Source organism: Phalangium opilio, unplaced genomic scaffold (assembly GCF_054372755.1).
Source record: "Phalangium opilio isolate 3A_F unplaced genomic scaffold, DU_Popi_V2 ptg000046l_1, whole genome shotgun sequence".
NCBI lineage: Eukaryota > Metazoa > Arthropoda > Arachnida > Opiliones > Phalangiidae > Phalangium > Phalangium opilio.
Genome location: NW_028324169.1, coordinates 2,110,538 through 2,136,462, shown reverse-complemented (window position 1 = coordinate 2,136,462; position 25,925 = coordinate 2,110,538). Strand labels below are relative to the sequence as shown.

At 43.1% G+C, this 25,925-nt stretch overlaps 9 non-coding genes across 9 annotated transcripts; all 9 read left to right on the top strand.

Annotated features, from left to right (window-relative positions):
* Positions 1-3,079: 3,079 nt before the first annotated feature.
* TRNAI-AAU (transfer RNA isoleucine (anticodon AAU)) lies at positions 3,080-3,152 on the top strand. Its single transcript has one exon. It is a non-coding gene; the product is annotated as a tRNA-Ile (tRNA).
* Positions 3,153-6,802: 3,650 nt separating this feature from the next.
* TRNAV-AAC (transfer RNA valine (anticodon AAC)) lies at positions 6,803-6,875 on the top strand. Its single transcript has one exon. It is a non-coding gene; the product is annotated as a tRNA-Val (tRNA).
* A 617-nt stretch (positions 6,876-7,492) lies between these two features.
* On the top strand, positions 7,493-7,565 carry TRNAV-AAC (transfer RNA valine (anticodon AAC)). The gene has a single exon. It is a non-coding gene; the product is annotated as a tRNA-Val (tRNA).
* Positions 7,566-8,596: 1,031 nt separating this feature from the next.
* On the top strand, positions 8,597-8,669 carry TRNAV-AAC (transfer RNA valine (anticodon AAC)). The gene has a single exon. It is a non-coding gene; the product is annotated as a tRNA-Val (tRNA).
* Positions 8,670-8,872: 203 nt separating this feature from the next.
* TRNAV-AAC (transfer RNA valine (anticodon AAC)) lies at positions 8,873-8,945 on the top strand. The gene has a single exon. It is a non-coding gene; the product is annotated as a tRNA-Val (tRNA).
* Positions 8,946-10,803: 1,858 nt separating this feature from the next.
* On the top strand, positions 10,804-10,876 carry TRNAV-AAC (transfer RNA valine (anticodon AAC)). The gene has a single exon. It is a non-coding gene; the product is annotated as a tRNA-Val (tRNA).
* Positions 10,877-13,700: 2,824 nt separating this feature from the next.
* On the top strand, positions 13,701-13,773 carry TRNAV-AAC (transfer RNA valine (anticodon AAC)). The gene has a single exon. It is a non-coding gene; the product is annotated as a tRNA-Val (tRNA).
* Positions 13,774-22,389: 8,616 nt separating this feature from the next.
* On the top strand, positions 22,390-22,462 carry TRNAV-AAC (transfer RNA valine (anticodon AAC)). Its single transcript has one exon. It is a non-coding gene; the product is annotated as a tRNA-Val (tRNA).
* A 202-nt stretch (positions 22,463-22,664) lies between these two features.
* Positions 22,665-22,737, top strand: TRNAI-AAU (transfer RNA isoleucine (anticodon AAU)). Its single transcript has one exon. It is a non-coding gene; the product is annotated as a tRNA-Ile (tRNA).
* Positions 22,738-25,925: the final 3,188 nt, after the last annotated feature.

Genomic DNA, 25,925 nt, shown 5'->3' with positions numbered 1-25,925 from the left:
GACATAGTTATAAGCTGGATCTCTTAGAAAACTTTATATTAACACGTATCTATGGTGTAGTGGTTATCACGTCTGCCTAACACGCTGAAGGTCCCAGGTTTGAGCGCTGGTAGGGATATGTTTTGACCATCGTGATTAGACATAATAATAAGGTAGATCTCTTCGAAAACTCACAATAGCCAAGTATCTATGGTGTAGTGGTTATCACGTCCGCCTAACACGAGGAAGGTGTCAGGTTCGAGCCCTGATAGATACTTGTTTTAACCATCGTGATTAGACATAATAATAAGGTAGATCTCTTCGAAAACTCACAATAGCCAAGTATCTATGGTGTAGTGGTTATCACGTCTGCCTAACACGCGGAAGGTCCCAGGTTTGAGCGCTGGAAGGGACATGTTTTGACCATCGTGATTAGACATAATTATAGGGTAGATCTCTTCGAAAACTCACGATAACCAAGTATCTATGGTGTAGTGGTTATCACGTCCGCCCAACACGCGGAAGGTGTCAGGTTCGAGCCCTGATAGATACATGTTTTAACCATCGTGATTAGACATAATAATAAGGTAGATCTCTTCGAAAACTCACAATAGCCAAGTATCTATGGTGTAGTGGTTATCACGTCCGCCAAACACGCGGAAGGTCCCAGGTTCGAGCCCTGATAGATGCATATTTTGACCATTGTGATTAGACATGGTTATAAGCTGGATCTCTTAGAAAACTTTATATTAACACGTATCTATGGTGTAGTGGTTATCACGTCTGCCTAACACGCTGAAGGTCCCAGGTTTGAGCGCTGGTAGGGATATGTTTTGACCATCGTGATTAGACATAATAATAAGGTAGATCTCTTCGAAAACTCCCAATAGCCAAGTATATATGGTGTAGTGGTTATCACGTCCGCCTAACACTCGAAAGGTGTCAGGTTCGAGCCCTGATAGATACATGTTTGGACCATCGTGATTAGACATAGTAATAAGCTGGATCTCTTCGAAAACCTTATATTAACACGTATCTATGGAGTAGTGGTTATCACGTCTGCCTAACACGCGGAAGGTCCCAGGTTTGAGCGCTGGTAGGGACATGTTTTGACCATCGTGATTAGACATAATAATAAGGTAGATCTCTTCGAAAACTCCCAATAGCCAGGTATATATGGTGTAGTGGTTATCACGTCCGCCTAACACGCGAAAGGTGTCAGGTTCGAGCCCTGATAGATACATGTTTGGACCATCGTGATTAGACATAGTAATAAGCTGGATCTCTTCGAAAACCTTATATTAACACGTATCTATAGAGTAGTGGCTATCTCGTCCGCCTAACACGCGGAAGGTGTCAGGTTCGAGCCCTGATAGATACTTGTTTTAACCATCGTGATTAGACATAATAATAAGGTAGATCTCTTCGAAAACTCACAATAGCCAAGTATATATGGTGTAGTGGTTATCACGTCCGCCCAACACGCGGAAGGTGTCAGGTTCGAGCCGTGATAGATGCATGTTATGACCATCGTGATTAGACATAGTAATAAGCTAGATCTCTTCGAAAACTTAAATTAACACGTATCTATGGTGTAGTGGTTATCACGTCCGCCTAACACGCGGAAGGTCCCAGGTTCGAGCCCTGATAGATGCATGTTTTGACCATTGTGATTAGACATGGTTATAAGCTGGATCTCTTAGGAAACTTTATATTAACAAGTATCTATGGTGTAGTGGTTATCACGTCTGCCTAACACGCTGAAGGTCCCAGGTTCGAGCCCTGATCGATGCATGTTTTGACCATCGTGATTAGACATGGTTTTAAGCTGGATCTCTTAGAAAACTTTATATTAACACGTATCTATGGTGTAGTGGTTATCACGTCTGCCTAACACGCTGAAGGTCCCAGGTTTGAGCGCTGGTAGGGATATGTTTTGACCATCGTGATTAGACATAATAATAAGGTAGATCTCTTCGAAAACTCCCAATAGCCAGGTATATATGGTGTAGTGGTTATCACGTCCGCCTAACACGCGAAAGGTGTCAGGTTCGAGCCCTGATAGATACATGTTTGGACCATCGTGATTAGACATAGTAATAAGCTGGATCTCTTCGTAAACCTTATATTAACACGTATCTATGGGGTAGTGGTTATCACGTCTGCCTAACACGCGGAAGGTCCCAGGTTTGAGCGCTGGTAGGGACATGTTTTGACCATCGTGATTAGACATAATAATAAGGTAGATCTCTTCGAAAACTCCCAATAGCCAGGTATATATGGTGTAGTGGTTATCACGTCCGCCTAACACGCGAAAGGTGTCAGGTTCGAGCCCTGATAGATACATGTTTGGACCATCGTGATTAGACATAGTAATAAGCTGGATCTCTTCGAAAACCTTATATTAACACGTATCTATGGAGTAGTGGTTATCACGTCTGCCTAACACGCGGAAGGTCCCAGGTTTGAGCGCTGGTAGGGACATGTTTTGACCATCGTGATTAGACATAATAATAAGGTAGATCTCTTCGAAAACTCCCAATAGCCAGGTATATATGGTGTAGTGGTTATCACGTCCGCCTAACACGCGAAAGGTGTCAGGTTCGAGCCCTGATAGATACATGTTTGGACCATCGTGATTAGACATAGTAATAAGCTGGATCTCTTCGAAAACCTTATATTAACACGTATCTATGGTGTAGTGGTTATCACGTCTGCCTAACGCGCGGAAGGTCCCAGGTTTGAGCGCTAGTAGGGACATGTTTTGACCATCGTGATTAGGCATAATAATAAGGTAGATCTCTTCGAAAACTTACAATAGCCAAGTATCTATGGTGTAGTGGTTATCACGTCCGCCCAACACGCGGAAGGTGTCAGGTTCGAACCCTGATAGATACATGTTTTGACCATCGTGATTAGAAATAGTAATAAGCTGGATCTCTTCGAAAACTTTATATTAACACGTATCTATGGTGTAGTGGTTATCACGTCCGCCCAACACGCGGAAAGTGTCAGGTTCGAGCCCTGATAGATACATGTTATGACCATCGTGATTAGACATAGTAATAAGCTAGATTTCTTCGAAAACTTAAATAAACACGTATCTATGGTGTAGTGGTTAGCACGTCCGCCTAATACGCGGAAGGTCCCAGGTTCGAGCCCTGATAGATACATGTTTTGACCATCGTGATTAGACATAGTTATAAGCTGGATCTCTTAGAAAACTTTATATTAACACGTATCTATGGTGTAGTGGTTATCACGTCTGCCTAACACGCTGAAGGTCCCAGGTTTGAGCGCTGGTAGGGATATGTTTTGACCATCGTGATTAGACATAATAATAAGGTAGATCTCTTCGAAAACTCACAATAGCCAAGTATCTATGGTGTAGTGGTTATCACGTCCGCCTAACACGCGGAAGGTGTCAGGTTCGAGCCCTGATAGATACTTGTTTTAACCATCGTGATTAGACATAATAATAAGGTAGATCTCTTCGAAAACTCACAATAGCCAAGTATCTATGGTGTAGTGGTTATCACGTCTGCCTAACACGCGGAAGGTCCCAGGTTTGAGCGCTGGAAGGGACATGTTTTGACCATCGTGATTAGACATAATAATAGGGTAGATCTCTTCGAAAACTCACGATAACCAAGTATCTATGGTGTAGTGGTTATCACGTCCGCCCAACACGCGGAAGGTGTCAGGTTCGAGCCCTGATAGATACATGTTTTAACCATCGTGATTAGACATAATAATAAGGTAGATCTCTTCGAAAACTCACAATAGCCAAGTATCTATGGTGTAGTGGTTATCACGTCCGCCAAACACGCGGAAGGTCCCAGGTTCGAGCCCTGATAGATGCATATTTTGACCATTGTGATTAGACATGGTTATAAGCTGGATCTCTTAGAAAACTTTATATTAACACGTATCTATGGTGTAGTGGTTATCACGTCTGCCTAACACGCTGAAGGTCCCAGGTTTGAGCGCTGGTAGGGATATGTTTTGACCATCGTGATTAGACATAATATTAAGGTAGATCTCTTCGAAAACTCCCAATAGCCAAGTATATATGGTGTAGTGGTTATCACGTCCGCCTAACACTCGAAAGGTGTCAGGTTCGAGCCCTGATAGATACATGTTTGGACCATCGTGATTAGACATAGTAATAAGCTGGATCTCTTCGAAAACCTTATATTAACACGTATCTATGGAGTAGTGGTTATCACGTCTGCCTAACACGCGGAAGGTCCCAGGTTTGAGCGCTGGTAGGGACATGTTTTGACCATCGTGATTAGACATAATAATAAGGTAGATCTCTTCGAAAACTCCCAATAGCCAGGTATATATGGTGTAGTGGTTATCACGTCCGCCTAACACGCGAAAGGTGTCAGGTTCGAGCCCTGATAGATACATGTTTGGACCATCGTGATTAGACATAGTAATAAGCTGGATCTCTTCGAAAACCTTATATTAACACGTATCTATAGAGTAGTGGCTATCACGTCCGCCTAACACGCGGAAGGTGTCAGGTTCGAGCCCTGATAGATACTTGTTTTAACCATCGTGATTAGACATAATAATAAGGTAGATCTCTTCGAAAACTCACAATAGCCAAGTATATATGGTGTAGTGGTTATCACGTCCGCCCAACACGCGGAAGGTGTCAGGTTCGAGCCCTGATAGATGCATGTTATGACCATCGTGATTAGACATAGTAATAAGCTAGATCTCTTCGAAAACTTAAATTAACACGTATCTATGGTGTAGTGGTTATCACGTCCGCCTAACACGCGGAAGGTCCCAGGTTCGAGCCCTGATAGATGCATGTTTTGACCATTGTGATTAGACATGGTTATAAGCTGGATCTCTTAGGAAACTTTATATTAACAAGTATCTATGGTGTAGTGGTTATCACGTCTGCCTAACACGCTGAAGGTCCCAGGTTCGAGCCCTGATAGATGCATGTTTTGACCATCGTGATTAGACATGGTTTTAAGCTGGATCTCTTAGAAAACTTTATATTAACACGTATCTATGGTGTAGTGGTTATCACGTCTGCCTAACACGCTGAAGGTCCCAGGTTTGAGCGCTGGTAGGGATATGTTTTGACCATCGTGATTAGACATAATAATAAGGTAGATCTCTTCGAAAACTCCCAATAGCCAGGTATATATGGTGTAGTGGTTATCACGTCCGCCTAACACGCGAAAGGTGTCAGGTTCGAGCCCTGATAGATACATGTTTGGACCATCGTGATTAGACATAGTAATAAGCTGGATCTCTTCGAAAACCTTATATTAACACGTATCTATAGAGTAGTGGTTATCACGTCCGCCTAACACGCGGAAGGTGTCAGGTTCGAGCCCTGATAGATACTTGTTTTAACCATCGTGATTAGACATAATAATAAGGTAGATCTCTTCGAAAACTCACAATAGCCAAGTATATATGGTGTAGTGGTTATCACGTCCGCCCAACACGCGGAAGGTGTCAGGTTCGAGCCCTGATAGATGCATGTTATGACCATCGTGATTAGACATAGTAATAAGCTAGATCTCTTCGAAAACTTAAATTAACACGTATCGATGGTGTAGTGGTTATCACGTCCGCCTAACACGCGGAAGGTCCCAGGTTCGAGCCCTGATAGATGCATGTTTTGACCATTGTGATTAGACATGGTTATAAGCTGGATCTCTTAGGAAACTTTATATTAACACGTATCTATGGTGTAGTGGTTATCACGTCTGCCTAACACGCTGAAGGTCCCAGGTTTGAGCGCTGGTAGGGATATGTTTTGACCATCGTGATTAGACATAATAATAAGGTAGATCTCTTCGAAAACTCCCAATAGCCAAGTATATATGGTGTAGTGGTTATCACGTCCGCCTAACACTCGAAAGGTGTCAGGTTCGAGCCCTGATAGATACATGTTTGGACCATCGTGATTAGACATAGTAATAAGCTGGATCTCTTCGAAAACCTTATATTAACACGTATCTATGGAGTAGTGGTTATCACGTCTGCCTAACACGCGGAAGGTCCCAGGTTTGAGCGCTGGTAGGGACATGTTTTGACCATCGTGATTAGACATAATAATAAGGTGGATCTCTTCGAAAACTCCCAATAGCCAGGTATATATGGTGTAGTGGTTATCACGTCCGCCTAACACGCGAAAGGTGTCAGGTTCGAGCCCTGATAGATACATGTTTGGACCATCGTGATTAGACATAGTAATAAGCTGGATCTCTTCGAAAACCTTATATTAACACGTATCTATGGAGTAGTGGTTATCACGTCCGCCTAACACGCGGAAGGTGTCAGGTTCGAGCCCTGATAGATACTTGTTTTAACCATCGTGATTAGACATAATAATAAGGTAGATCTCTTCGAAAACTCACAATAGCCAAGTATCTATGGTGTAGTGGTTATCACGTCTGCCTAACACGCGGAAGGTCCCAGGTTTGAGCGCTGGAAGGGACATGTTTTGACCATCGTGATTAGACATAATTATAGGGTAGATCTCTTCGAAAACTCACAATAACCAAGTATCTATGGTGTAGTGGTTATCACGTCCGCCCAACACGCGGAAGGTGTCAGGTTCGAGCCCTGATAGATACATGTTTTAACCATTGTGATTAGACATAATAATAAGGTAGATCTCTTCAAAAACTCACAATAGCCAAGTATATATGGTGTAGTGGTTATCACGTCCGCCCAACACGCGGAAGGTGTCAGGTTCGAGCCCTGATAGATGCATGTTATGACCATCGTGATTAGACATAGTAATAAGCTAGATCTCTTCGAAAACTTAAATGAACACGTATCTATGGTGTAGTGGTTATCACGTCCGCCTAACACGCGGAAGGTCCCAGGTTCGAACCCTGATAGATGCATGTTTTGACCATTGTGATTAGACATGGTTATAAGCTGGATCTCTTAGGAAACTTTATATTAACAAGTATCTATGGTGTAGTGGTTATCACGTCTGCCTAACACGCTGAAGGTCCCAGGTTCGATCCCTGATAGATGCATGTTTTGACCATCGTGATTAGACATGGTTTTAAGCTGGATCTCTTAGAAAACTTTATATTAACACGTATCTATGGTGTAGTGGTTATCACGTCTGCCTAACACGCTGAAGGTCCCAGGTTTGAGCGCTGGTAGGGATATGTTTTGACCATCGTGATTAGACATAATAATAAGGTAGATCTCTTCGAAAACTCCCAATAGCCAGGTATATATGGTGTAGTGGTTATCACGTCCGCCTAACACGCGAAAGGTGTCAGGTTCGAGCCCTGATAGATACATGTTTGGACCATCGTGATTAGACATAGTAATAAGCTGGATCTCTTCGAAAACCTTATATTAACACGTATCTATGGAGTAGTGGTTATCACGTCTGCCTAACACGCGGAAGGTCCCAGGTTTGAGCGCTGGTAGGGACATGTTTTGACCATCGTGATTAGACATAATAATAAGGTAGATCTCTTCGAAAACTCCCAATAGGCAAGTATATATGGTGTAGTGGTTATCACGTCCGCCTAACACGCGGAAGGTCCCAGGTTCGAGCCCTGGTAGATACATGTTTGGACCATTGTGATTAGACATAGTAATAAGCTGGATCTCTTCGAAAACCTTATATTAACACGTATCTATGGTGTAGTGGTTATCACGTCTGCCTAACACGCGGAAGGTCCCAGGTTTGAGCGCTGGAAGGGACATGCTTTGACCATCGTGATTAGACATAATAATAAGATAGATCTCTTCGAAAACTCACAATAGCCGAGTATATATGGTGTAGTGGTTATCACGTCCGCCTAACACGCGGAAGATCCCAGGTTCGAGCCCTGGTAGATACATGTTTGGACCATTGTGATTAGACATAGTAATAAGCTGGATCTCTTCGAAAACCTTATATTAACACGTATCTATGGTGTAGTGGTTATCACGTCTGCCTAACACGCGGAAGGTCCAAGGTTTGAGCGCTGGAAGGGACGTGTTTTGACCATCGTGATTAGACATAATAATAAGGTAGATCTCTTCGAAAACTCACAATAGCCAAGTATCTATGGTGTAGTGGTTATCACGTCCGCCTAACACGCGGAAGGTGTCAGGTTCGAGCCCTGATAGATACTTGTTTTAACCATCGTGATTAGACATAATAATAAGGTAGATCTCTTCGAAAACTCACAATAGCCAAGTATCTATGGTGTAGTGGTTATCACGTCTGCCTAACACGCGGAAGGTCCCAGGTTTGAGCGCTGGAAGGGACATGTTTTGACCATCGTGATTAGACATAATAATAGGGTAGATCTCTTCGAAAACTCACAATAACCAAGTATCTATGGTGTAGTGGTTATCACGTCCGCCCAACACGCGGAAGGTGTCAGGTTCGAGCCCTGATAGATACATGTTTGGACCATCGTGATTAGACATAGTAATAAGCTGGATCTCTTCGAAAACCTTATATTAACACGTATCTATGGAGTAGTGGTAATCACGTCTGCCTAACACGCGGAAGGTCCCAGGTTTGAGCGCTGGTAGGGACATGTTTTGACCATCGTGATTAGACATAATAATAAGGTAGATCTCTTCGAAAACTCCCAATAGGCAAGTATATATGGTGTAGTGGTTATCACGTCCGCCTAACACGCGGAAGGTCCCAGGTTCGAGCCCTGGTAGATACATGTTTGGACCATTGTGATTAGACATAGTAATAAGCTGGATCTCTTCGAAAACCTTATATTAACACGTATCTATGGTGTAGTGGTTATCACGTCTGCCTAACACGCGGAAGGTCCCAGGTTTGAGCGCTGGAAGGGACATGCTTTGACCATCGTGATTAGACATAATAATAAGGTAGATCTCTTCGAAAACTCACAATAGCCGAGTATATATGGTGTAGTGGTTATCACGTCCGCCTAACACGCGGAAGGTCCCAGGTTCGAGCCCTGGTAGATACATGTTTGGACCATTGTGATTAGACATAGTAATAAGCTGGATCTCTTCGAAAACCTTATATTAACACGTATCTATGGTGTAGTGGTTATCACGTCTGCCTAACACGCGGAAGGTCCCAGGTTTGAGCGCTGGTAGGGACATGTTTTGACCATCGTGATTAGACATAATAATAAGGTAGATCTCTTCGAAAACTCCCAATAGCCAGGTATATATGGTGTAGTGGTTATCACGTCCGCCTAACACGCGGAAGGTGTCAGGTTCGAGCCCTGATAGATACATGTTTGGACCATCGTGATTAGACATAGTAATAAGCTGGATCTCTTCGAAAACCTTATATTAACACTAATCTATGGTGTAGTGGTTATCACGTCTGCCTAACGCGCGGAAGGTCCCAGGTTTGAGCGCTGGTAGGGACATGTTTTGACCATCGTGATTAGGCATAATAATAAGGTAGATCTCTTCGAAAACTCCCAATAGCCAAGTATATATGGTGTAGTGGTTATCACGTCCGCCTAACACTCGAAAGGTGTCAGGTTCGAGCCCTGATAGATACATGTTTGGACCATCGTGATTAGACATAGTAATAAGCTGGATCTCTTCGAAAACCTTATATTAACACGTATCTATGGAGTAGTGGTTATCACGTCTGCCTAACACGCGGAAGGTCCCAGGTTTGAGCGCTGGAAGGGACATGTTTTGACCATCGAGATTAGACATAATAATAAGGTAGATCTCTTCGAAAACTCACAATAGCCAAGTATCTATGGTGTAGTGGTTATCACGTCTGCCAAACACGCGGAAGGTCCCAGGTTTGAGCGCTGGAAGGGACATGTTTTGACCATCGTGATTAGACATAATTATAGGGTAGATCTCTTCGAAAACTCACAATAACCAAGTATCTATGGTGTAGTGGTTATCACGTCCGCCCAACACGCGGAAGGTGTCAGGTTCGAGCCCTGATAGATACATGTTTTAACCATTGTGATTAGACATAATAATAAGGTAGATCTCTTCAAAAACTCACAATAGCCAAGTATATATGGTGTAGTGGTTATCACGTCCGCCCAACACGCGGAAGGTGTCAGGTTCGAGCCCTGATAGATGCATGTTATGACCATCGTGATTAGACATAGTAATAAGCTAGATCTCTTCGAAAACTTAAATTAACACGTTTCTATGGTGTAGTGGTTATCACGTCCGCCTAACACGCGGAAGGTCCCAGGTTCGAGCCCTGATAGATGCATGTTTTGACCATTGTGATTAGACATGGTTATAAGCTGGATCTCTTAGGAAACTTTATATTAACAAGTATCTATGGTGTAGTGGTTATCACGTCTGCCTAACACGCTGAAGGTCCCAGGTTCGAGCCCTGATAGATACATGTTTTGACCATCGTGATTAGACATGGTTTTAAGCTGGATCTCTTAGAAAACTTTATATTAACACGTATCTATGGTGTAGTGGTTATCACGTCTGCCTAACACGCTGAAGGTCCCAGGTTTGAGCGCTGGTAGGGATATGTTTTGACCATCGTGATTAGACATAATAATAAGGTAGATCTCTTCGAAAACTCCCAATAGCCAGGTATATATGGTGTAGTGGTTATCACGCCCGCCTAACACGCGAAAGGTGTCAGGTTCGAGCCCTGATAGATACATGTTTGGACCATCGTGATTAGACATAGTAATAAGCTGGATCTCTTCGAAAACCTTATATTAACACGTATCTATGGAGTAGTGGTTATCACGTCTGCCTAACACTCGGAAGGTCCCAGGTTTGAGCGCTGGTAGGGACATGTTTTGACCATCGTGATTAGACATAATAATAAGGTAGATCTCTTCGAAAACTCCCAATAGGCAAGTATATATGGTGTAGTGGTTATCACGTCCGCCTAACACGCGGAAGGTCCCAGGTTCGAGCCCTGGTAGATACATGTTTGGACCATTGTGATTAGACATAGTAATAAGCTGGATCTCTTCGAAAACCTTATATTAACACGTATCTATGGTGTAGTGGTTATCACGTCTGCCTAACACGCGGAAGGTCCCAGGTTTGAGCGCTGGAAGGGACATGCTTTGACCATCGTGATTAGACATAATAATAAGGTAGATCTCTTCGAAAACTCACAATAGCCGAGTATATATGGTGTAGTGGTTATCACGTCCGCCTAACACGTGGAAGGTCCCAGGTTCGAGCCCTGGTAGATACATGTTTGGACCATTGTGATTAGACATAGTAATAAGCTGGATCTCTTCGAAAACCTTATATTAACACGTATCTATGGTGTAGTGGTTATCACGTCTGCCTAACACGCGGAAGGTCCAAGGTTTGAGCGCTGGAAGGGACGTGTTTTGACCATCGTGATTAGACATAATAATAAGGTAGATCTCTTCGAAAACTCACAATAGCCAAGTATCTATGGTGTAGTGGTTATCACGTCCGCCTAACACGCGGAAGGTGTCAGGCTCGAGCCCTGATAGATACTTGTTTTAACCATCGTGATTAGACATAATAATAAGGTAGATCTCTTCGAAAACTCACAATAGCCAAGTATCTATGGTGTAGTGGTTATCACGTCTGCCTAACACGCGGAAGGTCCCAGGTTTGAGCGCTGGAAGGGACATGTTTTGACCATCGTGATTAGACATAATAATAGGGTAGATCTCTTCGAAAACTCACAATAACCAAGTATCTATGGTGTAGTGGTTATCACGTCCGCCCAACACGCGGAAGGTGTCAGGTTCGAGCCCTGATAGATACATGTTTTAACCATTGTGATTAGACATAATAATAAGGTAGATCTCTTCAAAAACTCACAATAGCCAAGTATATATGGTGTAGTGGTTATCACGTCCGCCCAACACGCGGAAGGTGTCAGGTTCGAGCCCTGATAGATGCGTGTTATGACCATCGTGATTAGACATAGTAATAAGCTAGATCTCTTCGAAAACTTAAATTAACACGTATCTATGGTGTAGTGGTTATCACGTCCGCCTAACACGCGGAAGGTCCCAGGTTCGAGCCCTGATAGATGCATGTTTTGACCATTGTGATTAGACATGGTTATAAGCTGGATCTCTTAGGAAACTTTATATTAACACGTATCTATGGTGTAGTGGTTATCACGTCTGCCTAACACGCTGAAGGTCCCAGGTTTGAGCGCTGGTAGGGATATGTTTTGACCATCGTGATTAGACATAATAATAAGGTAGATCTCTTCGAAAACTCCCAATAGCCAAGTATATATGGTGTAGTGGTTATCACGTCCGCCTAACACTCGAAAGGTGTCAGGTTCGAGCCCTGATAGATACATGTTTGGACCATCGTGATTAGACATAGTAATAAGCTGGATCTTTTCGAAAACCTTATATTAACACGTATCTATGGAGTAGTGGTTATCACGTCTGCCTAACACGCGGAAGGTCCCAGGTTTGAGCGCTGGTAGGGACATGTTTTGACCATCGTGATTAGACATAATAATAAGGTAGATCTCTTCGAAAACTCCCAATAGCCAGGTATATATGGTGTAGTGGTTATCACGTCCGCCTAACACGCGGAAGGTGTCAGGTTCGAGCCCTGATAGATACATGTTTGGACCATCGTGATTAGACATAGTAATAAGCTGGATCTCTTCGAAAACCTTATATTAACACTAATCTATGGTGTAGTGGTTATCACGTCTGCCTAACGCGCGGAAGGTCCCAGGTTTGAGCGCTGGTAGGGACATGTTTTAACCATCGTGATTAGGCATAATAATAAGGTAGATCTCTTCGAAAACTCCCAATAGCCAAGTATATATGGTGTAGTGGTTATCACGTCCGCCTAACACTCGAAAGGTGTCAGGTTCGAGCCCTGATAGATACATGTTTGGACCATCGTGATTAGACATAGTAATAAGCTGGATCTCTTCGAAAACCTTATATTAACACGTATCTATGGAGTAGTGGTTATCACGTCTGCCTAACACGCGGAAGGTCCCAGGTTTGAGCGCTGGTAGGGACATGTTTTGACCATCGTGATTAGACATAATAATAAGGTAGATCTCTTCGAAAACTCCCAATAGCCAGGTATATATGGTGTAGTGGTTATCACGTCCGCCTAACACGCGAAAGGTGTCAGGTTCGAGCCCTGATAGATACATGTTTGGACCATCGTGATTAGACATAGTAATAAGCTGGATCTCTTCGAAAACCTTATATTAACACGTATCTATGGAGTAGTGGTTATCACGTCCGCCTAACACGCGGAAGGTGTCAGGTTCGAGCCCTGATAGATACTTGTTTTAACCATCGTGATTAGACATAATAATAAGGTAGATCTCTTCGAAAACTCACAATAGCCAAGTATCTATGGTGTAGTGGTTATCACGTCTGCCTAACACGCGGAAGGTCCCAGGTTTGAGCGCTGGAAGGGACATGTTTTGACCATCGTGATTAGACATAATTATAGGGTAGATCTCTTCGAAAACTCACAATAGCCGAGTATATATGGTGTAGTGGTTATCACGTCCGCCTAACACGTGGAAGGTCCCAGGTTCGAGCCCTGGTAGATACATGTTTGGACCATTGTGATTAGACATAGTAATAAGCTGGATCTCTTCGAAAACCTTATATTAACACGTATCTATGGTGTAGTGGTTATCACGTCTGCCTAACACGCGGAAGGTCCAAGGTTTGAGCGCTGGAAGGGACGTGTTTTGACCATCGTGATTAGACATAATAATAAGGTAGATCTCTTCGAAAACTCACAATAGCTAAGTATCTATGGTGTAGTGGTTATCACGTCCGCCTAACACGCGGAAGGTGTCAGGTTCGAGCCCTGATAGATACATGTTTGGACCATCGTGATTAGACATAATAATAAGGTGGATCTCTTCGAAAACTCACAATAGCCAAGTATCTATGGTGTAGTGGTTATCACGTCTGCCTAACACGCGGAAGGTCCCAGGTTTGAGCGCTGGAAGGGACATGTTTTGACCATCGTGATTAGACATAATAATAGGGTAGATCTCTTCGAAAACTCACAATAACCAAGTATCTATGGTGTAGTGGTTATCACGTCCGCCCAACACGCGGAAGGTGTCAGGTTCGAGCCCTGATAGATACATGTTTTAACCATTGTGATTAGACATAATAATAAGGTAGATCTCTTCAAAAACTCACAATAGCCAAGTATATATGGTGTAGTGGTTATCACGTCCGCCCAACACGCGGAAGGTGTCAGGTTCGAGCCCTGATAGATGCGTGTTATGACCATCGTGATTAGACATAGTAATAAGCTAGATCTCTTCGAAAACTTAAATTAACACGTATCTATGGTGTAGTGGTTATCACGTCCGCCTAACACGCGGAAGGTCCCAGGTTCGAGCCCTGATAGATGCATGTTTTGACCATTGTGATTAGACATGGTTATAAGCTGGATCTCTTAGGAAACTTTATATTAACACGTATCTATGGTGTAGTGGTTATCACGTCTGCCTAACACGCTGAAGGTCCCAGGTTTGAGCGCTGGTAGGGATATGTTTTGACCATCGTGATTAGACATAATAATAAGGTAGATCTCTTCGAAAACTCCCAATAGCCAAGTATATATGGTGTAGTGGTTATCACGTCCGCCTAACACTCGAAAGGTGTCAGGTTCGAGCCCTGATAGATACATGTTTGGACCATCGTGATTAGACATAGTAATAAGCTGGATCTTTTCGAAAACCTTATATTAACACGTATCTATGGAGTAGTGGTTATCACGTCTGCCTAACACGCGGAAGGTCCCAGGTTTGAGCGCTGGTAGGGACATGTTTTGACCATCGTGATTAGACATAATAATAAGGTAGATCTCTTCGAAAACTCCCAATAGCCAGGTATATATGGTGTAGTGGTTATCACGTCCGCCTAACACGCGGAAGGTGTCAGGTTCGAGCCCTGATAGATACATGTTTGGACCATCGTGATTAGACATAGTAATAAGCTGGATCTCTTCGAAAACCTTATATTAACACTAATCTATGGTGTAGTGGTTATCACGTCTGCCTAACGCGCGGAAGGTCCCAGGTTTGAGCGCTGGTAGGGACATGTTTTAACCATCGTGATTAGGCATAATAATAAGGTAGATCTCTTCGAAAACTCCCAATAGCCAAGTATATATGGTGTAGTGGTTATCACGTCCGCCTAACACTCGAAAGGTGTCAGGTTCGAGCCCTGATAGATACATGTTTGGACCATCGTGATTAGACATAGTAATAAGCTGGATCTCTTCGAAAACCTTATATTAACACGTATCTATGGAGTAGTGGTTATCACGTCTGCCTAACACGCGGAAGGTCCCAGGTTTGAGCGCTGGTAGGGACATGTTTTGACCATCGTGATTAGACATAATAATAAGGTAGATCTCTTCGAAAACTCCCAATAGCCAGGTATATATGGTGTAGTGGTTATCACGTCCGCCTAACACGCGAAAGGTGTCAGGTTCGAGCCCTGATAGATACATGTTTGGACCATCGTGATTAGACATAGTAATAAGCTGGATCTCTTCGAAAACCATATATTAACACGTATCTATGGAGTAGTGGTTATCACGTCCGCCTAACACGCGGAAGGTGTCAGGTTCGAGCCCTGATAGATACTTGTTTTAACCATCGTGATTAGACATAATAATAAGGTAGATCTCTTCGAAAACTCACAATAGCCAAGTATCTATGGTGTAGTGGTTATCACGTCTGCCTAACACGCGGAAGGTCCCAGGTTTGAGCGCTGGAAGGGACATGTTTTGACCATTGTGATTAGACATAGTAATAAGCTGGATCTCTTCGAAAACCTTATATTAACACGTATCTATGGTGTAGTGGTTATCACGTCTGCCTAACACGCGGAAGGTCCAAGGTTTGAGCGCTGGAAGGGACGTGTTTTGACCATCGTGATTAGACATAATAATAAGGTAGATCTCTTCGAAAACTCACAATAGCTAAGTATCTATGGTGTAGTGGTTATCACGTCCGCCTAACACGCGGAAGGTGTCAGGTTCGAGCCCTGATAGATACTTGTTTTAACCATCGTGATTAGACATAATAATAAGGTAGATCTCTTCGAAAACTCACAATAGCCAAGTATCTATGGTGTAGTGGTTATCACGTCTGCCTAACACGCGGAAGGTCCCAGGTTTGAGCGCTGGAAGGGACATGTTTTGACCATCGTGATTAGACATAATAATAGGGTAGATCTCTTCGAAAACTCACAATAACCAAGTATCTATGGTGTAGTGGTTATCACGTCCGCCCAACACGCGGAAGGTGTCAGGTTCGAGCCCTGATAGATACATGTTTTAACCATTGTGATTAGACATAATAATAAGGTAGATCTCTTCAAAAACTCACAATAGCCAAGTATATATGGTGTAGTGGTTATCACGTCCGCCCAACACGCGGAAGGTGTCAGGTTCGAGCCCTGATAGATGCGTGTTATGACCATCGTGATTAGACATAGTAATAAGCTAGATCTCTTCGAAAACTTAAATTAACACGTATCTATGGTGTAGTGGTTATCACGTCCGCCTAACACGCGGAAGGTCCCAGGTTCGAGCCCTGATAGATGCATGTTTTGACCATTGTGATTAGACATGGTTATAAGCTGGATCTCTTAGGAAACTTTATATTAACACGTATCTATGGTGTAGTGGTTATCACGTCTGCCTAACACGCTGAAGGTCCCAGGTTTGAGCGCTGGTAGGGATATGTTTTGACCATCGTGATTAGACATAATAATAAGGTAGATCTCTTCGAAAACTCCCAATAGCCAAGTATATATGGTGTAGTGGTTATCACGTCCGCCTAACACTCGAAAGGTGTCAGGTTCGAGCCCTGATAGATACATGTTTGGACCATCGTGATTAGACATAGTAATAAGCTGGATCTTTTCGAAAACCTTATATTAACACGTATCTATGGAGTAGTGGTTATCACGTCTGCCTAACACGCGGAAGGTCCCAGGTTTGAGCGCTGGTAGGGACATGTTTTGACCATCGTGATTAGACATAATAATAAGGTAGATCTCTTCGAAAACTCCCAATAGCCAGGTATATATGGTGTAGTGGTTATCACGTCCGCCTAACACGCGGAAGGTGTCAGGTTCGAGCCCTGATAGATACATGTTTGGACCATCGTGATTAGACATAGTAATAAGCTGGATCTCTTCGAAAACCTTATATTAACACTAATCTATGGTGTAGTGGTTATCACGTCTGCCTAACGCGCGGAAGGTCCCAGGTTTGAGCGCTGGTAGGGACATGTTTTGACCATCGTGATTAGGCATAATAATAAGGTAGATCTCTTCGAAAACTCCCAATAGCCAAGTATATATGGTGTAGTGGTTATCACGTCCGCCTAACACTCGAAAGGTGTCAGGTTCGAGCCCTGATAGATACATGTTTGGACCATCGTGATTAGACATAGTAATAAGCTGGATCTCTTCGAAAACCTTATATTAACACGTATCTATGGAGTAGTGGTTATCACGTCTGCCTAACACGCGGAAGGTCCCAGGTTTGAGCGCTGGTAGGGACATGTTTTGACCATCGTGATTAGACATAATAATAAGGTAGATCTCTTCGAAAACTCCCAATAGCCAGGTATATATGGTGTAGTGGTTATCACGTCCGCCTAACACGCGAAAGGTGTCAGGTTCGAGCCCTGATAGATACATGTTTGGACCATCGTGATTAGACATAGTAATAAGCTGGATCTCTTCGAAAACCTTATATTAACACGTATCTATGGAGTAGTGGTTATCACGTCCGCCTAACACGCGGAAGGTGTCAGGTTCGAGCCCTGATAGATACTTGTTTTAACCATCGTGATTAGACATAATAATAAGGTAGATCTCTTCGAAAACTCACAATAGCCAAGTATCTATGGTGTAGTGGTTATCACGTCTGCCTAACACGCGGAAGGTCCCAGGTTTGAGCGCTGGAAGGGACATGTTTTGACCATCGTGATTAGACATAATTATAGGGTAGATCTCTTCGAAAACTCACAATAACCAAGTATCTATGGTGTAGTGGTTATCACGTCCGCCCAACACGCGGAAGGTGTCAGGTTCGAGCCCTGATAGATACATGTTTTAACCATTGTGATTAGACATAATAATAAGGTAGATCTCTTCAAAAACTCACAATTGCCAAGTATATATGGTGTAGTGGTTATCACGTCCGCCTAACACGCGGAAGGTGTCAGGTTCGAGCCCTGATAGATACTTGTTTTAACCATCGTGATTAGACATAATAATAAGGTAGATCTCTTCGAAAACTCACAATAGCCAAGTATCTATGGTGTAGTGGTTATCACGTCTGCCTAACACGCGGAAGGTCCCAGGTTTGAGCGCTGGAAGGGACATGTTTTGACCATCGTGATTAGACATAATAATAGGGTAGATCTCTTCGAAAACTCACAATAACCAAGTATCTATGGTGTAGTGGTTATCACGTCCGCCCAACACGCGGAAGGTGTCAGGTTCGAGCCCTGATAGATACATGTTTTAACCATTGTGATTAGACATAATAATAAGGTAGATCTCTTCAAAAACTCACAATAGCCAAGTATATATGGTGTAGTGGTTATCACGTCCGCCCAACACGCAGAAGGTGTCAGGTTCGAGCCCTGATAGATGCATGTTATGACCATCGTGATTAGACATAGTAATAAGCTAGATCTCTTCGAAAACTTAAATTAACACGTATCTATGGTGTAGTGGTTATCACGTCCGCCTAACACGCGGAAGGTCCCAGGTTCGAGCCCTGATAGATGCATGTTTTGACCATTGTGATTAGACATGGTTATAAGCTGGATCTCTTAGGAAACTTTATATTAACACGTATCTATGGTGTAGTGGTTATCACGTCTGCCTAACACGCTGAAGGTCCCAGGTTTGAGCGCTGGTAGGGATATGTTTTGACCATCGTGATTAGACATAATAATAAGGTAGATCTCTTCGAAAACTCCCAATAGCCAAGTATATATGGTGTAGTGGTTATCACGTCCGCCTAACACTCGAAAGGTGTCAGGTTCGAGCCCTGATAGATACATGTTTGGACCATCGTGATTAGACATAGTAATAAGCTGGATCTTTTCGAAAACCTTATATTAACACGTATCTATGGAGTAGTGGTTATCACGTCTGCCTAACACGCGGAAGGTCCCAGGTTTGAGCGCTGGTAGGGACATGTTTTGACCATCGTGATTAGACATAATAATAAGGTAGATCTCTTCGAAAACTCCCAATAGCCAGGTATATATGGTGTAGTGGTTATCACGTCCGCCTAACACGCGGAAGGTGTCAGGTTCGAGCCCTGATAGATACATGTTTGGACCATCGTGATTAGACATAGTAATAAGCTGGATCTCTTCGAAAACCTTATATTAACACTAATCTATGGTGTAGTGGTTATCACGTCTGCCTAACGCGCGGAAGGTCCCAGGTTTGAGCGCTGGTAGGGACATGTTTTGACCATCGTGATTAGGCATAATAATAAGGTAGATCTCTTCGAAAACTCCCAATAGCCAAGTATATATGGTGTAGTGGTTATCACGTCCGCCTAACACTCGAAAGGTGTCAGGTTCGAGCCCTGATAGATACATGTTTGGACCATCGTGATTAGACATAGTAATAAGCTGGATCTCTTCGAAAACCTTATATTAACACGTATCTATGGAGTAGTGGTTATCACGTCTGCCTAACACGCGGAAGGTCCCAGGTTTGAGCGCTGGTAGGGACATGTTTTGACCATCGTGATTAGACATAATAATAAGGTAGATCTCTTCGAAAACTCTCAATAGCCAGGTATATATGGTGTAGTGGTTATCACGTCCGCCTAACACGCGAAAGGTGTCAGGTTCGAGCCCTGATAGATACATGTTTGGACCATCGTGATTAGACATAGTAATAAGCTGGATCTCTTCGAAAACCTTATATTAACACGTATCTATGGAGTAGTGGTTATCACGTCCGCCTAACACGCGGAAGGTGTCAGGTTCGAGCCCTGATAGATACTTGTTTTAACCATCGTGATTAGACATAATAATAAGGTAGATCTCTTCGAAAACTCACAATAGCCAAGTATCTATGGTGTAGTGGTTATCACGTCTGCCTAACACGCGGAAGGTCCCAGGTTTGAGCGCTGGAAGGGACATGTTTTGACCATCGTGATTAGACATAATTATAGGGTAGATCTCTTCGAAAACTCACAATAACCAAGTATCTATGGTGTAGTGGTTATCACGTCCGCCCAACACGCGGAAGGTGTCAGGTTCGAGCCCTGATAGATACATGTTTTAACCATTGTGATTAGACATAATAATAAGGTAGATCTCTTCAAAAACTCACAATAGCCAAGTATATATGGTGTAGTGGTTATCACGTCCGCCCAACACGCGGAAGGTGTCAGGTTCGAGCCCTGATAGATGCATGTTATGACCATCGTGATTAGACATAGTAATAAGCTAGATCTCTTCGAAAACTTAAATTAACACGTATCTATGGTGTAGTGGTTATCACGTCCGCCTAACACGCGGAAGGTCCCAGGTTCGAGCCCTGATAGATGCATGTTTTGACCATTGTGATTAGACATGGTTATAAGCTGGATCTCTTAGGAAACTTTATATTAACAAGTATCTATGGTGTAGTGGTTATCACGTCTGCCTAACACGCTGAAGGTCCCAGGTTCGAGCCCTGATAGATGCATGTTTTGACCATCGTGATTAGACATGGTTTTAAGCTGGATCTCTTAGAAAACTTTATATTAACACGTATCTATGGTGTAGTGGTTATCACGTCTGCCTAACACGCTGAAGGTCCCAGGTTTGAGCGCTGGTAGGGATATGTTTTGACCATCGTGATTAGACATAATAATAAGGTAGATCTCTTCGAAAACTCCCAATAGCCAGGTATATATGGTGTAGTGGTTATCACGTCCGCCTAACACGCGAAAGGTGTCAGGTTCGAGCCCTGATAGATGCATGTTTGGACCATCGTGATTAGACATAGTAATAAGCTGGATCTCTTCGAAAACCTTATATTAACACGTATCTATGGTGTAGTGGTTATCACGTCTGCCTAACACGCGGAAGGTCCCAGGTTTGAGCGCTGGAAGGGACATGTTTTGACCATCGTGATTAGACATAATAATAGGGTAGATCTCTTCGAAAACTCACAATAACCAAGTATCTATGGTGTAGTGGTTATCACGTCCGCCCAACACGCGGAAGGTGTCAGGTTCGAGCCCTGATAGATACATGTTTTAACCATTGTGATTAGACATAATAATAAGGTAGATCTCTTCAAAAACTCACAATAGCCAAGTATATATGGTGTAGTGGTTATCACGTCCGCCCAACACGCGGAAGGTGTCAGGTTCGAGCCCTGATAGATGCATGTTATGACCATCGTGATTAGACATAGTAATAAGCTAGATCTCTTCGAAAACTTAAATTAACACGTATCTATGGTGTAGTGGTTATCACGTCCGCCTAACACGCGGAAGGTCCCAGGTTCGAGCCCTGATAGATGCATGTTTTGACCATTGTGATTAGACATGGTTATAAGCTGGATCTCTTAGGAAACTTTATATTAACACGTATCTATGGTGTAGTGGTTATCACGTCTGCCTAACACGCTGAAGGTCCCAGGTTTGAGCGCTGGTAGGGATATGTTTTGACCATCGTGATTAGACATAATAATAAGGTAGATCTCTTCGAAAACTCCCAATAGCCAAGTATATATGGTGTAGTGGTTATCACGTCCGCCTAACACTCGAAAGGTGTCAGGTTCGAGCCCTGATAGATACATGTTTGGACCATCGTGATTAGACATAGTAATAAGCTGGATCTCTTCGAAAACCTTATATTAACACGTATCTATGGAGTAGTGGTTATCACGTCTGCCTAACACGCGGAAGGTCCCAGGTTTGAGCGCTGGTAGGGACATGTTTTGACCATCGTGATTAGACATAATAATAAGGTAGATCTCTTCGAAAACTCCCAATAGCCAGGTATATATGGTGTAGTGGTTATCACGTCCGCCTAACACGCGAAAGGTGTCAGGTTCGAGCCCTGATAGATACATGTTTGGACCATCGTGATTAGACATAGTAATAAGCTGGATCTCTTCGAAAACCTTATATTAACACGTATCTATGGTGTAGTGGTTATCACGTCTGCCTAACGCGCGGAAGGTCCCAGGTTTGAGCGCTGGTAGGGACATGTTTTGACCATCGTGATTAGGCATAATAATAAGGTAGATCTCTTCGAAAACTTACAATAGCCAAGTATCTATGGTGTAGTGGTTATCACGTCCGCCTAACACAAGGAAGGTGTCAGGTTCGAACCCTGATAGATACATGTTTTGACCATCGTGATTAGAAATAGTAATAAGCTGGATCTCTTCGAAAACTTTATATTAACACGTATCTATGGTGTGGTGGTTATCACGTCCGCCTAACACGCGGAAGGTCCCAGGTTCGAGCCCTGGTAGATACATGTTTGGACCATCGTGATTAGACATAATAATAGGGTAGATCTCTTCGAAAGCTCACAATAACCAAGTATCTATGGTGTAGTGGTTATCACGTCCGCCCAACACGCGGAAAGTGTCAGGTTCGAGCCCTGATAGATACATGTTATGACCATCGTGATTAGACATAGTAATAAGCTAGATTTCTTCGAAAACTTAAATAAACACGTATCTATGGTGTAGTGGTTAGCACGTCCGCCTAATACGCGGAAGGTCCCAGGTTCGAGCCCTGATAGATACATGTTTTGACCATCGTGATTAGACATAGTTATAAGCTGGATCTCTTAGAAAACTTTATATTAACACGTATCTATGGTGTAGTGGTTATCACGTCTGCCTAACACGCTGAAGGTCCCAGGTTTGAGCGCTGGTAGGGATATGTTTTGACCATCGTGATTAGACATAATAATAAGGTAGATCTCTTCGAAAACTCACAATAGCCAAGTATCTATGGTGTAGTGGTTATCACGTCCGCCTAACACGCGGAAGGTGTCAGGTTCGAGCCCTGATAGATACTTGTTTTAACCATCGTGATTAGACATAATAATAAGGTAGATCTCTTCGAAAACTCACAATAGCCAAGTATCTATGGTGTAGTGGTTATCACGTCTGCCTAACACGCGGAAGGTCCCAGGTTTGAGCGCTGGAAGGGACATGTTTTGACCATCGTGATTAGACATAATAATAGGGTAGATCTCTTCGAAAACTCACGATAACCAAGTATCTATGGTGTAGTGGTTATCACGTCCGCCCAACACGCGGAAGGTGTCAGGTTCGAGCCCTGATAGATACATGTTTTAACCATCGTGATTAGACATAATAATAAGGTAGATCTCTTCGGAAACTCACAATAGCCAAGTATCTATGGTGTAGTGGTTATCACGTCCGCCAAACACGCGGAAGGTCCCAGGTTCGAGCCCTGATAGATGCATATTTTGACCATTGTGATTAGACATGGTTATAAGCTGGATCTCTTAGAAAACTTTATATTAACACGTATCTATGGTGTAGTGGTTATCACGTCTGCCTAACACGCTGAAGGTCCCAGGTTTGAGCGCTGGTAGGGATATGTTTTGACCATCGTGATTAGACATAATAATAAGGTAGATCTCTTCGAAAACTCCCAATAGCCAAGTATATATGGTGTAGTGGTTATCACGTCCGCCTAACACGCGAAAGGTGTCAGGTTCGAGCCCTGATAGATACATGTTTGGACCATCGTGATTAGACATAGTAATAAACTGGATCTCTTCGAAAACCTTATATTAACACGTATCTATGGAGTAGTGGTTATCACGTCTGCCTAACACGCGGAAGGTCCCAGGTTTGAGCGCTGGAAGGGACATGTTTTGACCATCGTGATTAGACATAATAATAGGGTAGATCTCTTCGAAAACTCACAATAGCCAAGTATCTATGGTGTAGTGGTTATCACGTCCGCCCAACACGCGGAATGTGTCAGGTTCGAGCCCTGATAGATGCATGTTATGACCATCGTGATTAGACATAGTAATAAGCTAGATCTCTTCGAAAACTTAAATTAACACGTATCTATGGTGTAGTGTTTATCACGTCCGCCTAACACGCGGAAGGTCCCAGGTTCGAGCCCTGATAGATGCATGTTTTGACCATTGTGATTAGACATGGTTATAAGCTGGATCTCTTAGAAAACTTTATATTAACACGTATCTATGGTGTAGTGGTTATCACGTCTGCCTAACACGCTGAAGGTCCCAGGTTTGAGCGCTGGTAGGGATATGTTTTGACCATCGTGATTAGACATAATAATAAGGTAGATCTCTTCGAAAACTCCCAATAGCCAAGTATCTAGGGTGTAGTGGTTATCACGTCCGCCTAACACGCGGAAGGTGTCAGGTTCGAGCCCTGATAGATACTTGTTTTAACCATCGTGATTAGACATAATAATAAGGTAGATCTCTTCGAAAACTCACAATAGCCAAGTATCTATGGTGTAGTGGTTATCACGTCTGCCTAACACGCGGAAGGTCCCAGGTTTGAGCGCTGGAAGGGACATGTTTTGACCATCGTGATTAGACATAATAATAGGGTAGATCTCTTCGAAAACTCACAATAACCAAGTATCTATGGTGTAGTGGTTATCACGTCCGCCCAACACGCGGAAGGTGTCAGGTTCGAGCCCTGATAGATACATGTTTTAACCATCGTGATTAGACATAATAATAAGGTAGATCTCTTCGAAAACTCACAATAGCCAAGTATCTATGGTGTAGTGGTTATCACGTCCGCCAAACACGCGGAAGGTCCCAGGTTCGAGCCCTGATAGATGCATATTTTGACCATTGTGATTAGACATGGTTATAAGCTGGATCTCTTAGAAAACTTTATATTAACACGTATCTATGGTGTAGTGGTTATCACGTCTGCATAACACGCTGAAGGTCCCAGGTTTGAGCGCTATTAGGGATATGTTTTGACCATCGTGATTAGACATAATAATAAGGTAGATCTCTTCGAAAACTCCCAATAGCCAAGTATATATGGTGTAGTGGTTATCACGTCCGCCTAACACGCGAAAGGTGTCAGGTTCGAGCCCTGATAGATACATGTTTGGACCATCGTGATTAGACATAGTAATAAGCTGGATCTCTTCGAAAACCTTATATTAACACGTATCTATGGAGTAGTGGTTATCACGTCTGCCTAACACGCGGAAGGTCCCAGGTTTGAGCGCTGGAAGGGACATGTTTTGACCATCGTGATTAGACATAATAATAGGGTAGATCTCTTCGAAAACTCACAATAACCAAGTATCTATGGTGTAGTGGTTATCACGTCCGCCCAACACGCGGAAGGTGTCAGGTTCGAGCCCTGATAGATACATGTTTTAACCATCGTGATTAGACATAATAATAAGGTAGATCTCTTCGAAAACTCACAATAGCCAAGTATCTATGGTGTAGTGGTTATCACGTCCGCCAAACACGCGGAAGGTCCCAGGTTCGAGCCCTGATAGATGCATATTTTGACCATTGTGATTAGACATGGTTATAAGCTGGATCTCTTAGAAAACTTTATATTAACACGTATCTATGGTGTAGTGGTTATCACGTCTGCATAACACGCTGAAGGTCCCAGGTTTGAGCGCTATTAGGGATATGTTTTGACCATCGTGATTAGACATAATAATAAGGTAGATCTCTTCGAAAACTCCCAATAGCCAAGTATATATGGTGTAGTGGTTATCACGTCCGCCTAACACGCGAAAGGTGTCAGGTTCGAGCCCTGATAGATACATGTTTGGACCATCGTGATTAGACATAGTAATAAGCTGGATCTCTTCGAAAACCTTATATTAACACGTATCTATGGAGTAGTGGTTATCACGTCTGCCTAACACGCGGAAGGTCCCAGGTTTGAGCGCTGGAAGGGACATGTTTTGACCATCGT